The sequence below is a fragment of the Trichechus manatus genome, unplaced genomic scaffold (genome assembly GCF_000243295.1).
Source record: "Trichechus manatus latirostris isolate Lorelei unplaced genomic scaffold, TriManLat1.0 scaffold00047, whole genome shotgun sequence".
Lineage (NCBI taxonomy): Eukaryota > Metazoa > Chordata > Mammalia > Sirenia > Trichechidae > Trichechus > Trichechus manatus.
The window spans coordinates 13,656,956-13,673,757 of record NW_004443983.1 but is presented as its reverse complement, the minus strand read 5'-3'; the positions used below and the strand labels follow the sequence as shown (position 1 = coordinate 13,673,757).

Below are 16,802 nucleotides of genomic sequence, written 5' to 3'. Positions count from 1 at the left end.
TTTTGCTATTGTGAACAATGCTGCCATGAACATAGGTGTTTATATGTCTATTCGAGTGACAACTCTTATTTCTCTAGGATATATTCCTAGGAGTGGGATTGCTGGATCGAATAGTATGTCTATTTCTAGCTTTCAGAAATACAACTGATTTTTGCATGTTCATCATATATCCTGTGGCTTTGCTGAATTAGTTTATCGTGTGTAAGACTTTTTCTGTGTATTCTTTAGGATTTTCAACATATAAAATATGTTATCTAGAAATGGTGGTAATTTTACTTCTTTTCCAATTTGGAAGGCTTTGATTTCTTTTTGTTGCCGAATCCCCTGGATAGAACTTCAGTTGCAGTGTGAAATAGATGTGAAAGTTGGCATCCTTGTCTTGGTCCTGATCTTAGGAGAAAATCTTTCAGTCTTTCACTGTTGAATATGTTAGCTGTGAGTTTTTTTAAATGCCTTTTATCATGTTGCAGAAGTTCCCTTCTATTCCTATTTGTTGTGTGTTTGTCTGTGAAAGGGTGTTTGATTTTTTAAATGCTTTTTCGGTATCAATTGAAATGATCATGTGTGTTTTTTACCTTTTTTCTATTAATGTGGTATATTACATCATTTGAATTTTGTGTCTTGAATCACCATTGCATTTATGGGATAAATACTACTTGGTCATGATGTATAATCTTTTTATACACTGATGGATTTGGTTTGCTAGTATTTTGTTGAGGATTTTTGTGTCTATATTCATAGTCGATATTGGTCTTTAATTTTCTTTTTTTGTGATGCTGTTATCTGGCTTTGGTATCAGGGTCATGCCGATCTCATAGAATGAGTTACGAAGTAACTCTATTCTTATTATTATTGTATTGTTTTATTTTTTGGAAGAGTTTGAGAAGGATTGGTATTAATGCTTCTTTAAATGTTTGGTAGAATTTAACTGGTCCTGGGATTTTCTTTGTTAAGAGGTTTTTGTTTACTGATTCAATCTCTTGTTGTAACCCAGTAGGCGTCTAGTCAAGTCCAACTCGTGGCGACCCCATGTGTGTCAGAGTAAACTGTGCTCCGCAGGGTTTTCAGTGACTGATTTTTTAGAAGTAGATAGCTAGCTTTTCTTCTGAGGTGCCTCCTGGTGAACTTGAACTGCCAGCCTTTTGGTTAGCAGCCAAGTGCGTTAATAGTTTGTACCACCCAGGGACTCCCTATTTGTTATAGGCCTGTTCGCATTTTTTACTTCTTCTTGAATCAGTTTTGGTAATTTGTGTGCTTCTAGGAGTTTGTCCATTTCATCTGGGTTATCTAATTTGTTGGTATACATTTGTTTATAGTATTCTCTTATAATCCTTTTTTTTCTGTGTCTGTATGGTTGTAGTAATGTCCTCACTTTCATTTTTGATTTTAGTAATTTGAAGTTTTTCTTTTCCCTTGATCAGTCTAACTAAATGTTTGGCAGTTTTATTGGTCTTTTCAAAGAATCAGCTTTGGCTTTGTTGATTCTCTCTATTATTCTTCTGTTCTTTGTTTTGTTTATCTCCATTCTAATCTTTATTATTTCCTTCCTTCTCCTGTCTTTGAGTTTAACTTGTTCTTTTTTTTTAGTTCCTTAAAGTGTACAAGTTACTGATTTGGGATCTTTTTTACTTTTTAATTGTGGGTGTTTACAGCTATAAATTTTCCTCTGAGTACTACTTTTGCAAAAAATTAAATACCATAATTTTAGTATGTTGTGTTTTTGTTATCATTCATCTCAAAGTGTTTTCTAAGCTCAATTGTTATTTCTTTTTGACCAATTGGTTGTTTATGAGTGTGTTGTTTACTTTCCATGTATTTCTGAATTTTCCAGATTTCTGTCTGTTATTAATTTCTAGTTTTATTCCATTATGGCCAGAGAAGATAGTTTGTATGATTTCAGTTTTAAAAAATAATTGATTGAGGTTTTTTTTTGGCCTAGCACATAGTCCATTCTGGAGAATTTTTGTATGTGCTTGAGAATTGTATGCTACTGTTGTTGGGGGGAGTGGTTTGTAAATATCTCTGCTCTAGTTTGTTTATAGTGTTGTTGAATCCTCTAGTTCCTATTGATCATTTGTCTAGTTGATCTATCCATTAGTGAAAGTGGTGTGTTGAAGTCTGCAGATATTGTAGCACTGTTTATTTCTTCCTCCAGTTCTGTCAGTTTTTGCTTCATATATGTTTTTGGTTACAGATGTATTTTAATATATACTTTAAAAAAAAAAGTCCAAACCCACTGCTGTTGAGTCAATTCTGACTCGTAACAACACTCTAGGACAGAGTAGAACTGTTCTGTAGGGTTTCTAAGGCTGTAAATCTTTACTGAAGCAGACTGCCACATGTTTCTCCCGCAGGGCAGCTGGTAGGTTCAAACCACCAACCTTTTGGTTAGCAGCTGAGTGCGTTAACAAAAGCACACAAATCAAAACTTTACTTTGACAATGAAGAAGAGTTAGACAACACTGACATTTTGTCAGTTGCGGTAATAACTCCACTTATGGAAGATTCTGGAGTATGTGAATTATCCCTGGGAATGGGGATGGTGTTTCTGATCAGAAAATTAGTGAGAGTTGTCTGTATGGTCCTTTTCTTTATATATTTTGCAGTAACATCTCACCATTTCCTGAATCTGCCTGTCAACTGTAGCAAAGTGATCAGCATTTGCGTCCATGTTTTCAAGCAACTAAAGCCCCTGATTTAGTTTGGAAAACTAAATTTATACGGTAGTGTGTTGAACAGTATATCATAAAATTGAACATCTGAGAATGATAACATCAGCAAATTACACAGTGCAACATTGTATGTAGTATATATTACTAATGATAAGGTGTACAAAAACAACAACAACAAAAAAAACACCAAAACTCCAAAACAGACGGTTGTGAGGGTACTTCTTTGTTACTTGAATACTTCATAAGTTAGGGACTATCTGTATGTAATATTTGTATTTGTCTCTTGGAACACTTGTTTTCTTAAAAGTTTATTTTGTCTGATAGTAGTATAGCCACTCTAGATCTCTTTTTGTTACTCTTTGCATGGAATATCTTGTTCCATCCTTTCACTTCCAACCTCTTTGTATCTTTGGATATAAGATGATTCTCTTGTAGGCAGCATATAGTTAAATCAGGTTTTTAAAACCCATTCTGCCAGTGTTAATTATCAATATTTACATTTAAAGTAATTACTGATAAGGAAGAATTTACTTTTGCCATTGTGCTCTTTGTTGTCCAATACAGTATTTTCCACTTATCCGCAGGTAATACATTCCAAGACCCCCGTGAATACCTGAAACCGTGAATAGTACCAGACCGTATATATATATATAGAAAATGTTTTGATCTATACATACATGCCTGTGATAAAGTTTAATATAAATTAGGCACTGTAAGAGATTAACAACAATAACTAATAATGAAATAGAACAATTATAACAAAGTACTGTAATAAAAGTTATGTGAATGTGGTCCCTGGATGGGATGGAGTGGGAAGGCATGAGATTTCACCACGCTACTCATTTAACATTTTTAGACCTCGATTGGCCGAGGGCAACTGAAACAGTGGGTAAGGTGGTGGAGGAGGGCTACGGTATATCTTGTTCCTTTTTTTGATCCTTTATTCCTCTGTTACTGCCTTTTGTGATTAATTGATATTTTGATTCCTTTATCATTTTATTTTCTGTATATTTTAAGGTTTTTTCTCTAGTGGTGAAACTGGGAATTACAGTTAACATCTTAACTTTATAACAGTTAAGTTTGGATCAATACCACCTTAGTTTCAATAGTATACAAAAACTGTACTCCTTTACAGCTTTGTCCCCCTCCCCCAATTAATTTTGTTTTTGCCACAAATTAAATTTTTATGCGTTGTGTGTCCTTTAAAATAGATTTGAATCATTGTTTTATGCATTTTAAAATTATATATAAAAAAACAAGATTTACAAGACAGAAATGCAATACTACTGGCTTATGTATTTATCTATGTAGCTACCTTTGTCATTTGTCTTAGTTTCCTAGTGCTGCTGTAGCACAAATATACCACAAGTGGGTGGCTTTAAGGAACAGAAATTAATTTTTTCACAGTTCTGGAGGCTAAAAGTCTAAATCAGAGTCACGACCATGTCAGTTCACTCCTTGTTTATGTCTTCTCCAGTAGGTGCCTGTGTCTGTGACTAATCGGTTCCTTTTGTAACTCAGAACTGATTAGGTTTAGGATACACCCTATATTGGAATGGCTTCATTACCGTAACAAGGAAAACCCTATTTCCAAACAGGATTACATCCACAGGAATAGGGGTTAGGTTTCTAACACATATTTTGAGGGGACACAATTCAGTCCATAACACTGTTCTTTATTTCTTTATATGGCTTTGAGTTATTGTTTAGTGTTCTTCCATTTCATCCTGAAAGACTGCCTTTAGCATTTCTTGTATGATAGGTCAACTAGCAACAAATTCCCTTGGTTTTTCTTTTTCTGGGAATTTCTTAATTTCTCCTTCAGTTTTAGTTTTGCTGGAAGTAGAATTATTGGTTGACAGTTTTTTCTTTTAGCACTTTAAATATGTTATCCCATTGCTTTCAGGCCTCCATGGTTTTTGTAAATCGTATTAAAAATCTCTGATGTGATGAGACACTTCTCCCTTGTTGCTTTTGAGTTTCTCTTTTTGTCTTGGCTTTTGAGAATTTACTATAATGTGTTTCAGTGTTGACGTCTTTGGGTTTATCTTGCTTGGAGTTCATTGAGGTTCTTGGATGTGTATATTCATGTCTTTAACCAAATCTGGGAAGTTTTCAAGCATTGTTTCTTCAAATATTCTTTCTGCTGCTTTTTTTCTGTCTCTTCTCCTTCTGAGACACCCATAATGTGTATGTCGGTCCACTTCATGGAGTCTCACAGGTCTGTTAGGCTCTCTTCATTGTTTTTCTTTCTGCTCCTTAGGCTGGATAATCCTATTTCACCTATTTTCAAGTTTTTTGATTCTTTCTTCCTCCTGCTCAAATACTGTTGTACCTCTCTAGTAAATCTGCCATTGCAGTTATCATCCTTCTCCAGAATCTTTATTTGGTTTCTTCTTGTAATTTCTATATGTTCATTTATATTTTGTATTTTTTGGGACATTATCCCCCTGATTTTCTTTAGTTCTTTGTCCATGGTTTCCTTCAGCTGTGAGCATATTTAGGACAATTAATTTAAAATCTGTATCTAGTAAGTGAAATGCCTGGACTTTCTCATAAACAATTTTTTTGTGAGTTTCTTCTTTTTTTCTTCCTGTGAATTGAATTGGCCAAACTTGCTTTTTTTTTTTTTTTTTTGGCATTTGTCATAATTTTATGTTGAAAACTGGACATTTTGAATATTACAATGTGGCAACTGTAGACATCAGATTTTTTCCCCCTTTTTTGGCTTTGCTGTTGCTGCTTGTTATGGGCTGTTGTAGTTGGCTTGTTTAGTGAGTGTTTTGTAAAGTCTGTATTCTTTATTGTGTGTGCCCACTGAAATCTTGTTTTGATAATTTAGAGGGCTGCTAGTGTTTTGACAGTTTCTTTAAATGCCTGGAGCCAACAAAAGAAAAACAACATCAACAAAAAAACACTCTCCCTGTCTTTTCACGTTGACTCTATATTGGTACTTCAGTATTTAGCCAGGCCATTTACCTGATAGTCAGCCATGGGTGAAAGTTTAGGGTCTTCTTGGGGGTTTTTGGAGTATGCGTCTAATCCTGGGCATGCATGTGCCCTTCTTGATTTTTTGGTATGCATGGAAGCTTTAGAAAGCCTTTATTCCCCCATGTATGTCCTTTTTCAACTTTTTTCTTCCCAGACTTTTCAGTCTATCACTTGTCCCACGTATGGTCCGTTGCCTCTGTCTGCCTCTGCCGTGACCAGTACTTGTGCCTTTAAATGGTTTTGACAAAAACTACCCAGGAAGCCGCCCCAGCCATGAAGACACAAAGTTGGGAAAAACAAAGGGAAGTCCTTGCACCAGTCTTTCAGGGAGCCAGCAGGCAGGTTGAAATGGACGACCACAGTTCTTTGAGAATGGGATCCATATTGCTCCCTCTGGCACTAGCAACGTATGCCAGGAGTGTGAGATGTAATCCTCATGGCTGCCGAAAATCTTGGGGTTAGGTATGGCAGGTGCGCAGTTTAAAACACTAAGTGCTTTTTTACTGTAAAGCAGCAGCTTCTTTCTTCACCCAGCCTTCTTATTAGTTTTTGATTAGGTTCCAGAGTTTTGTAAAAGTTGACTTAAGCTCATTAGTTGCTTTTGTAGAGGGACAGAGATGTAGAGTCCCCTACTCCTCCATTTTCAGTGACATTACTCCCCAATTGTCTTTTTTTTTTTCCTCTTTTGCAGTTATTTTGCTCTAGTCAGATTCCAAATAAGTTCCTCATGTTTCGTTTGGTTAATATATAGAAAAACCTTCTGAAAACTGTTCTTTCCATTATCTATAAGAAAGGGAAATTATTTATAATCCTGGAAATATATATGTCTCTAAAGTCTCTTTTAATCAATTCCTTCCTCTTTTTTTCTTGCCATTTATATGTTGGAGAAAATGGTTTATTTATTCTGTGGTATTTCCCTCATCCTGGATTTGCTAATTGAATTCCTTTTGTGCTCTTTAACTTGTTTCTCTGTTGCCTGGATTTTTTTAAAACTGGTGTTTATATCTAGAGGTTTGATCAAATTCAAGTTTGCTTTTATGAGAATAGTCATAGCTTGGTGCTGTAAACGTCCTGTTGCACCACATCAGGAGTCATATGTATTGTTGGTTGTCTCTCATATTGTGATAATATAACTGATTATTGAGCTCAAGGTAAAATGTTATGAGCTTCATTCTTCTAGTATAAAGTTTCCCATCACTCTTTTATCTAATGATTTTAGCAGCCATTGATGATCGTTTGCTAGATTTATTGTTTCGTTAGGGCTTGCAAAATGGTGATATTCTATTTCTATAACACTTTCTGCACTCATTAGCTGAAATTCTTCCATAAAGAAGAACTTTTTGTCATCATCTCTTTGGTTATCCTGAAATTAAGTTCTTATAAGAAATACAGGATTAATGATTTTTCCCCTTTATATTTTAATTTTCAGAATTATGGATAGAGTCTTCCAGGAACCCCCAATGGTGAGCAATGAGACTTTTTTTTTTAAAGTATCATTATGAACTCTTGAATATTTTTTGTATGTGACTTGTTTTAATCCATTGTAGGCATTATTCTTTTTGATGCTCAAATTTTCCCATTTTTGGAAGAGGGAATTGCTTCACGATTGCTCCTGTTTTACTTTGATGTGACCCTAGTAGTCTGACAGCTTCCTTGCTTTCTAATGTAAGGAGATGTCTAACACTCATACCTTTTGAGCCCAATCTGGAATCAGCCATTTATTAAAGGAGACCCATCTCCTCGTGAAGCCCTGAGCTTTATTAGACCGCTGTATGTTCTGGACAAGAGATTATTTTCCAACATCTATGTATCTTACCCTTTCCTTCCATTTTCAAGATTAGAAATATCCCTGGATAGTTATTAACCAATTGCAATTTATATACCATATTAGGATAATGACTTTGTAAGCCCCAAGTAAAACAAAACCCAATTGAAAAATAAAAACTAGATTCCTCTTGTTTGTAGTTAAACATGTGATGTTCTCCAGTTCATTGGTGATTAGATACTGGTTTAATTATTTTCCTAAGTCATTAAAATGTATTTATGATAACCATAGAGATATAGTCAGAGCCCTAGTGGCACAGTGGTTTGATGTTCGCAGTGGTTAAAAGTGCTAACCAAAAAATTGGCGGTTTGAATCCACCAGCTGCTCTTTGGAAACCCTATAGGGCAGTTCTACTCTGTCCTATAGGGTTGCTATGACTCGGAATCGACTCAACAGCAATGGGTATAGGTATAGTCTTTTCAACAATTACAACATGGTTATGTATTATCTAGGACTTTTTTCATAAAACATACTTGATTTCTCTTTTTTGACTATACCTCTAATTTAGTATCATGATTCAATGTTTTGATTTTTTTTCTAAAGTAAAAAATGTTTCACACTTACATTTTTTGAATGGTACAATATGAATTTTATATCTTTTATTTGGGATGTACCATTAAGCTTGTAGTTGAATAAAATACCAATAGTATCTCTAGTTAGTCATTAGAAAAATCCTCTTGTTATTCAGTTTTTAAAATAAAATATTAAATACTTAAATTTGTATATTTGGAAATATTGACATACAGGTGGCATTTGTAATTTTTTAAAACTGGGCTCTCGAGAAACTACTGATAGAAGACCTTAAGTGCTGTCTTCCTTTAAGGAAAGTTTCTGATACTATTTTCAGAGATAAGGAAGCTTTGATTAGGCAGTTAAAATAGCTTTTAGACTTCCTTAAAAAACATATTTTGAAACTTTGTTTGCTGTGAATAACTTTTTGGCATGTAACGGTGAGGTCAAAAGGCGTGGCAAGGAATCTTAATGTCTGGCTGTCAGGGAATTCCGCTGAGCTTACTAAGGTAATAGCAGGACACCTCCAGGTTTGGGTCAGGAAGAATTACAGGGAGAGCTTGGTGACTTAAAGTTGCCTGAATTTTACCTTCCCTTTAGGGTTATTTTTCTTCAGCTAATGATGCCAGCATCACATTGTGCCCAGATTTCCCGTTCTAACTTTGATCTAAATGTGGGAAAAATACCCTTCTCTTATTCCCCAAACATAGCTAAAAGAGGCTGGAGCTTTATAGAACACCAACAGGCAAACAAAGAAGGTAAGAGAAATAAAACAGTACAGCAAAGTACCAAATATTTTGTTCGGCTTCCGTGTTGGCTACCTTGCTCCCAGGACTCATGAAGAACTTAAGAGAACATAACTATAATAATTTCTAGCACTGTCTACTTGCTTACATGTTTCCATAGTTAAATACCATATTGGGTGAATATTATATAGTCCCTGGCCTCTGTTGTCTCTGGGTGGCACACATGGTTTGTGCTCGACTACTGACAGTTCAGACCCATCCAGCAGTGCTGTGGAGGAAAGGCCTGGCAATCTGCTTCTGTAAAGTGATAGCCAAGAAAACCCTATGGAGCAGTTCTACTCTGTAACACGAGTTGCTATGAGTTGGAATCCACAGTTTTGATGAGTGGTTGGTTCTGTTTATGATCCACATTATTAGGAGCAAGAGGAGTGCCGGTCAGAGAGTGATGCCTTTCTTATGGCTATTGATTTTAGTGCTTCCCCGATCCTTCTCTACTCCCTTACTTTTTCTTACCGATATCTGTGAAATCAGATTTTTATCTTTTCAATCCTCCGTCTTAAAAAAAGAAAAAGAAGAAAACAAACATGTTGGGGCGTCTTTTTTTCTTTCTTTCAATTTTTGGATTATAAAACAAACACATGCTTGTTATAAAAATACAAATTAGAGATACGTAAAGTAGAAAGTCTCACTTTATTTTCAAGTCTCATTCTTGAGAGCCATCTGGTGTTACAAGTTTAATGCATATCAATTTGGACTTTTATAATATATATGTATTCAAAAACATACATGTTTATGTGCATATAGTTTTTAAAAATAGGATTATTGGATGCATATGCTCTGTAATTTGCTTTCTTACTTACTGTTTGATTTTACTTAGGCTCCATGTAGTTCCAAAATCTGTTTAATGTAACTGTATATTAGAAATATAACAGAAGAGGACAGACTCACCAGCACAGAGTAATAGACAAAAACTAGAGTAATTGAATGAATAGGAGAGATAAAATTTAAAAAGCTCAGGCTGAGGAAAATACTTGCTAGTTTTTATTAGCTTTCTTTATATTTAGAAGTGCCTTGTGTTGACTCAAGTTTAATCTATATGAAATTATAAAAGTAATCATGTTTTCATATGATGCATTTTGGAACTAAATACTTCGGAGAGTAAAACTTTTTAAGGTTTATTGAATACACCTATAAACTTGACATTGTTTGAGAAGCATGAGGATATAAACATGAATATGACACTGTTATTACTGAGTACTGTGATAAAGAGGGAGCCCTGGTTGCGAGTGGTTAACAGCTAAGGCCGCTAACTAAAAGGTTGGCAGTTCCATTCCTTGGAAATCCTATGGGACAGTTCTACTCTGTCTTATAGGGTCACTATGAGTTGGAATCGACTTGATGGCAACAGGTTTGGTTTGGTTTTGGATGATAAAGACCAGAGGTAGAGAAGACTTCCTGGAGGAGGTGACATGTGCACAGTCTTAAATTACTAGTAAGAATTAAGACAGGTTTTAAAAAAAGGCTATGAAGAGTGAAGAAGGATTGAGTCAGAGTTGGAGGTTGGTAGGATAAGTGCAGTGAAAAGACAGAAAGGTAGGGGAATTCAGTTTATAAATTTAATACATGTAGAGAAAGAAATAAGGGGGCATATGCCACAGTTTGCCTTAGACGGTCCAGGTTTACACCTGTTGTCCTGACATAATTAAGACTAGCACCCCCTTTCACTCTTAAAAATATCCCAGTTTGGATGATAAACAATATGCTCATTCTAGAAGGAAGAGAGTCTAGGGTGAGCTGATAAATTTAGGGAAAATATCAATCAGTAGATGGCTAGAAAGAGTAGGTATATTAGAAGTTAAGATGCCAGAGAGCTGGAAGGTTATGGCCCAAAGCTAGAATATTAAAATTTACCATTTCAGAGATGAAACTGTTTTGGATTCAGGCTATGGGCAGTAGCAGTGGATAGTTGAAATGGTGTTGAATTGAAGGCCTTTGGAGAAGAGAAAAACTACGTAAGTTAAAATTTCCATGGATGAAGGCAAGAGTTGGGTTAGAGAATACAATTTTGGGGCAAATGGGGGATTGAGAGGCAGATTTACAAACAAACAACAGCAAGGTGGGGTAGGACTTGGTAAAGCTGAGTGGTGTAAATTTAAAAGGAGAAGAGAATTTTGCATAAGACTGGAAGAATAGTGATTTGGAAATGGCATCAAGGAACCAGGATAATGTTGCTACCCTGCCTCTCTCCCCAGCCCTGTAGATGTGAGTGGTTGAATGTAGGGAAGGTGTGGCCTCCACCTGAGAACACTGTGTTTTTGGGGAACCAGGTTTCAAATAGGGTGAGAATATGGAGGGTAGAGATTTGGGCAGGTTTATTTACAAATTGAATGGGATTCTAGAGGACTCAATAGAAAAGATTGAGTAAAACAAATGGGGAAGAAAACAGAGTTGTAAGGGCACAATCATAGTGAGAGAAGGGGTGGGAATGGGAATTTATTGTTGCTGGTTGCCCTTGAGTTGGCTCCAACTCCTGGCAACCTTATGTATAACAGAATGAAATGTTGCCCAGGAAAGGGCTGAATTACACATGCAAAGACAGCCAAAGATGGAACTGACTTTTCTCCATGTTCTAAACATGGCACAGGGTTTTTGGAATTGCTGGAACTGGTATCTGATCTTGACTCCCTGAGGGGCTGTCTCACTGCAGGGCAGGGACTGGCTATGGCTAGTGCATTTGGCTTGTAACTGATGAAAGTTTGTTGGTTGCCATTTGTTAGGGTATGCCAGTAATAAACCTATTTGGAAATACAAATATGTATTTCAAATTTATTGTGACTTCTCCGTACATTGTTACTGTCTTTGAAAGAAGAAAATGCATTTGGTCTTAATATATTAGCTTCACTCTTTTATAATAATTGATCATGTAGAAGAGGAAAAGCATAAACTGGTATCTAGATAATTATATTTTTAGAACTGAGGAGATACAAGGCCCTATGCAATAACACCATAATTAATCTTTTTAACCTTTCTACTCCTGTTTTCCTTCAAATTTGCAATGTTTCATGAGCATGTTCCCTAGTTTTCCACCTCTGTACTCTTGTTAATGTTGAAACTTCTACTTAGAAGGTAACACTCTTCTACCACTTGCTCTTACGTGTTCTCTCATGTTCACATGCTCTCTCTCTCACACTTTATTGATAATGACTGCTTTTTGATGTCTCTCTAAAGCCAGCTCTATTAAATATTTCATCTTGTCTAACCTCCACAACAATCCTGCAAAGTGGGTATTATTATTCCCATTTTAGAAATAAGAAAAATGAGCTTCAGGAAGATAAAGGGTACAGTTACACAGCTATTAATTGGTAGAGTTAGGGTTTGAACCTAGGACTTTCTGCTTCCAAAGCTACCTCCTACATACACCTTTGTGCGCATGCGTGTCTGCGAACACACGCAGACAAACACATACACGTACACCTTTCGCAAGTATTCCTCAAGGCTCATCGTAGATGTTCTCTGCTTAATAAAGGTGTTTTGAGTCCCCTACGCAGCTAGCTCTTTCCTTTCTCTGTGTCTTTGTAGCCCTTTGTATCTCATATTTTTATATTCTGTGAAGCTTTCCCTGATGGCCTCTAGGAATGTTGCACATCCTTCCTTTGTCTCCCCACTGGATTTACAACCAGTCTGTAGTTGTGCGCATGTTGAATTATATGACATTTATTTGTTTTCATGTTTGTTCCCCCTAAAAAACAAACAAAAACCCATTACCGTCGAGTCAATTCCTACTCATAGTGACCCTATAAAATAGGATAGAACTGCCCCATAGGGTTTCCAAGGAGCAGCTGGTGGATTTGAACTCCCGACCTTTTGGTTACAGCCAAACACTTTAACCACTTGCGCCACTAGGACTCCCTACTAGTAGGTTGGTTTTTGGGACTAAGGATTGTATCTTACACATCTTGGTATTCCTGGCACTGAGAAATATGCCTAAGAATAGGTACTCAGTACATGTTTGCTGAATGAATTGTCTCATAGTTACCTGTGAATTTGTCTAATTATTCTCAGTAGATGGTAAATTATTTGAAGGCAATAATCCAGATTTTATTTATCTTTGTATCCCTAACAGTAGCTCTCACTTGGCTACCTAATAAATGTTGATTTGTTTCAATGCCCTGAAACAAAGAAAATACTTCTGTTAGTAATTATTCTCTCTCTAAATACTTTTAAATGCCAGTAGTTCAAGTTCCATTTGTAGATAAAATAATAGTTAATTTAAAAGCAAACATTTTGCTCATTTCTTTATAGACTTCTAGAGATTTTTATTCATTGGCTCAGTAGAAGGCCATCATCCATTAGTGCTATGCCAGTAGGCTGCCCACTTCAGTGCTGTTTCACTTGAATTTAGCTTTTATTTTAAACTGAGCTAAAAGCAACACTTTCAAAGCAAAAAAGGAGTTTTAAATTCCGTACCTGTCAGGTGGCCAAGGTCCGTACATACTAACTGGCAATGAATGATGTTGTGTTTTTAGTTATACTTTAGTGACTGTTCATTCCTGCCTGTGTAAGTGCTCTGGAAAACAAAACAAAACGCCTCACTTAGCATTCACGTGAGGTGAGATTTTTGGTTTGTAGCTGTGGTTACTACTTGCATACTCGGTGATGACTTTTTGTGACTTTGTTTCTGTCTTGCTGTAGGCAGCTGAATATTTTGTTCAAATAGAGTCATTCTGTTTCTGACCGCTGTCACCACTGAAGCATGTAAAAGGTAAGAAATGCTTCCAGATGATTCTTCTTGTACTTTAACTGGTTAATGATTTTATGGTCTTTATCACTGAGCACGTATATTCTGATAAAGTAACTTGAACCATAAACTGAATTTAATAGGTTTTATTAGTCAAGGATTATAAATTCAAACCCTGTTAGGTTTCCTTCTAGTTCTTGTGAATATCTGTTGGGGAAAGAATGAAGGATTTTCTACTTCTATTACATAGTTTTTATCCGTTTATTTACTGATTTTTCTAAATTAACGTATTTTCATTGGTATACTTTACTTGAATCTCTTTGTCAGTGTTAAAATAAAGGAAATAATTAAACATTTTTGACCATAAGATATCATCTGTGTTAAAATAAAATTACCCTTACTTGGAAGAGAGTATTCAAAACACATTATGTAATGATGCTTTAAAAAAACATTATTTTTATCTTTGTACTTGGAGAATGTAATGGTTGCCATTTGTGGTACCAGAGTTCAAGAGGTTAAAAAACATGAAAAATTTTAAAACAGATACTTTTCTATGCCCTAGGTATTAATCTAGGGATTAATTTTATGATAAATTCCATGGAATTCTATGATCCTGCTGAAGAAACTAGTTATCTGTTTTACATTTTGCTCCTTAATAACTTCCGTTTCTATTTAAGAAATACGTATTTGTAGATTTATTTTATGGAAAGTGAGCTTCTAATTTTAGAAAATATAGCATTTTTTAAGGGTTCCTTTTAAGTTTTTAATTACTATTTATGGTGAATTGATAGCAATATACATGTGCTCATTTGATCCTAAATACAAAACTGAATACTGTTAGAAAAGATAGATTTATTTAGTCAATAGTTCACTGAGTTTTTACTAGTTTCATTTTAAAAAAAAAGATGCTATTTAAAAATAGATACCTTTGCTGATACCATGCATGTACTTTTGTACAGTAGTCTTTGTTTATGCTTGATTTATGTTTACTATCAAATAATGGTAGAAATTTTAGTTTTAAAATCTCATTTTATAAAACATCTTTTTAAATGGGCTCACTCCTAACAATAATCTACAAAATACTGAGTGCCTTCTGTATTCTGGTTAATAAGCTCTAGAGCTCTAAATGTGAAAAATACATGATATTCTTGTTTCCAGGTACATCATAGTTTATTAGAGGAAGTACATCTGAACAAACAATTAAAATAGAATGTGAGAAGTGTTATATTAATTAGAGGTACATACATAATACCTAGGATCTGATAAAAGAGAGCACCTAAATTGGCCTGTCAGCACGTGTCTGTCAGTTTGTCATACTGTGGTGGTTTGTGTGTTGCTGTTATACTTGAAGCTTTGCTACTGGTATTTCAAATACCAGCAGGGTCACCCTTAGTGGACAGGTTTCAGTGGAGGTTCCAGACTAAGACAGACTAGAAGGACCTGGCAGTCTAATTCTGAAAAATTGGCAAGTAAAAATCTTATGAATAGCAGCGGAACATTGTCTGATATAGTGCCGGAAGGTGAGCTCTTCAGGTTGGAAGGCACCCAAAATACGACTGGGGAAGAACTGCCTACTCAAAGTAGAGTTGACCTTAATGACATGGATGGAGTCAAGCTTTCGGGACCTTCATTTGCTGATGTGGCATGACTCAAAATGAGAGTAAACAGTTGCAAACATACATTAATAATCAGAATGTGGAATGTACAAAGTATGAATCCAGGAAAGTTGGAAGTTGTCAAAAATTAAATGGAACGCATAAAAAGATCAATATCCTAGGCATTAGTGAGCTGAAATGGACTGGTATTGGCCATTTTGAATCGGACAAGCGTATGGTCTATATGCCGGGAATGACAACTTGAAGAGGAGTGGCGTTGCGTTCATTGTCAAAAACAACATTGTAAAACCTATCCTGAAGTACAGCGCTGTCAGTGATAGGATAATATCCATATGCCTACAAGGAAGACTAGTTAATATGACTGTTATTCAAATTTACACACCAGCCACTAAGACAAAATATGAGGAAACTGATGATTTTTACCAACTTCTGGAGTCTGAAATTGATCAAACGTAATCAAGATACATTGATAATTACTGGAGATTGGAATGTGAAAGTTGGAAACAGAGAAGAGGGATCGGTGGTTGGAAACTATGGCCTTGATGATAGAAACAACGCCAGAGATTGAATGATAGAATTTTGCAAGACCAGCAACTTCTTCATTGCAAATACCTTTTTTCATCAACATAAATGGTGAGTAGACATGTGGACCTTGAGAGATAGAAAACACTGGAATCAAATCAACTGCATCTGTGGAAAGCGATGATGAAAAAGCTCAGTATGATCAGTCAGAACAAGGCCAGGGGCCGACTTTGGAATAGATCATCAATTGTTCATCAACTTCATATGCAAGTTCAAGTTGAAGTTGAAGAAGATTAGAACAAATCCATGATAGCCAAAGTACGACCTTGAGTATATCTCACCTGAATTTAGAGACCATCTCAAGAACAGATTTGATGCATTGAACACTAATGACCGAAGACCAGACGAGTTGTGGAATGACATCAGGGACATCATACATGAAACAAGCAAGAGGTCATTAAAAAGACAGGAAAGAAAGAAAAGACCAAAATGGATGTTAGAGGAGACTCTGAAAGTTGCTCTTGAACATAGAGTGGCTAAAGTGAAAGGAAAAAATGATGAAGTAAAAGAGCTGAACTGAACAGAAGATTTCAACTCGAGAAGGGTGGCTTGAGAAGACAAAGTATCATAATGAAATGTGCAAAGACCTGTAGGTAGAAAACCAAAAGGGAAGAACATGCTCATGATTTCTCAAGCTGAAGGAACTGAAGAAAAAATTTAAGCCTCGAGTTGCAATATTGAAGGATTCTACAGAGAAAATATTAAATGACACAGGAAACCTCAAAAGAAGATGAAAAGAATACACAGAGTCACTGTACCAAAAACAATTGGTCGACGTGCAACTATTTCAGGAGGTAGCATATGACCAGGAACCGATGGTACTGAAGGAAGAAGTCCAAGCTGCACTGAAGGTGTTGACAAAAAACAAGGCTCCAGAATTGACAGAATGTCAATTGAGATATTTCAACAAACAGTTGCATCCCCGGAAGTACTCACTTGTCTGTGCCAAGAAATTTGGAAGACAGCTACCTGGCCAACTGACTGGAAGAGATCCATATTTGTACCGATTCCGAAGAAAGGTGATCCAACAGAACGTGGAAATTATCGAACAATGTCGTTAATATCACACACAAGTAAAATTTTGCTGAAGATCATTCAAAAGCGGTTGCAGCAGTACATCAG

General features: G+C 35.8%; 1 protein-coding gene across 16 annotated transcripts in view; it reads left to right on the top strand.

Annotated features, from left to right (window-relative positions):
- The window catches only part of FER (FER tyrosine kinase), a 492,503-nt gene that overhangs the window by 36,973 nt on the left and 438,728 nt on the right, over positions 1–16,802 (top strand). For 14 of the 16 annotated variants that reach the window (XM_023731994.1, XM_023731996.1, XM_023731995.1 and 11 more), the window contains 2 exons: positions 7,093–7,126; positions 13,437–13,506. The gene's annotated coding sequence lies outside the window, so the exon portion shown is untranslated. The remainder of the gene's footprint in view (positions 1–7,092; positions 7,127–13,436; positions 13,507–16,802) is intronic. The other 2 variants (XM_023731992.1, XM_023731993.1) reach the window with 1 other exon arrangement.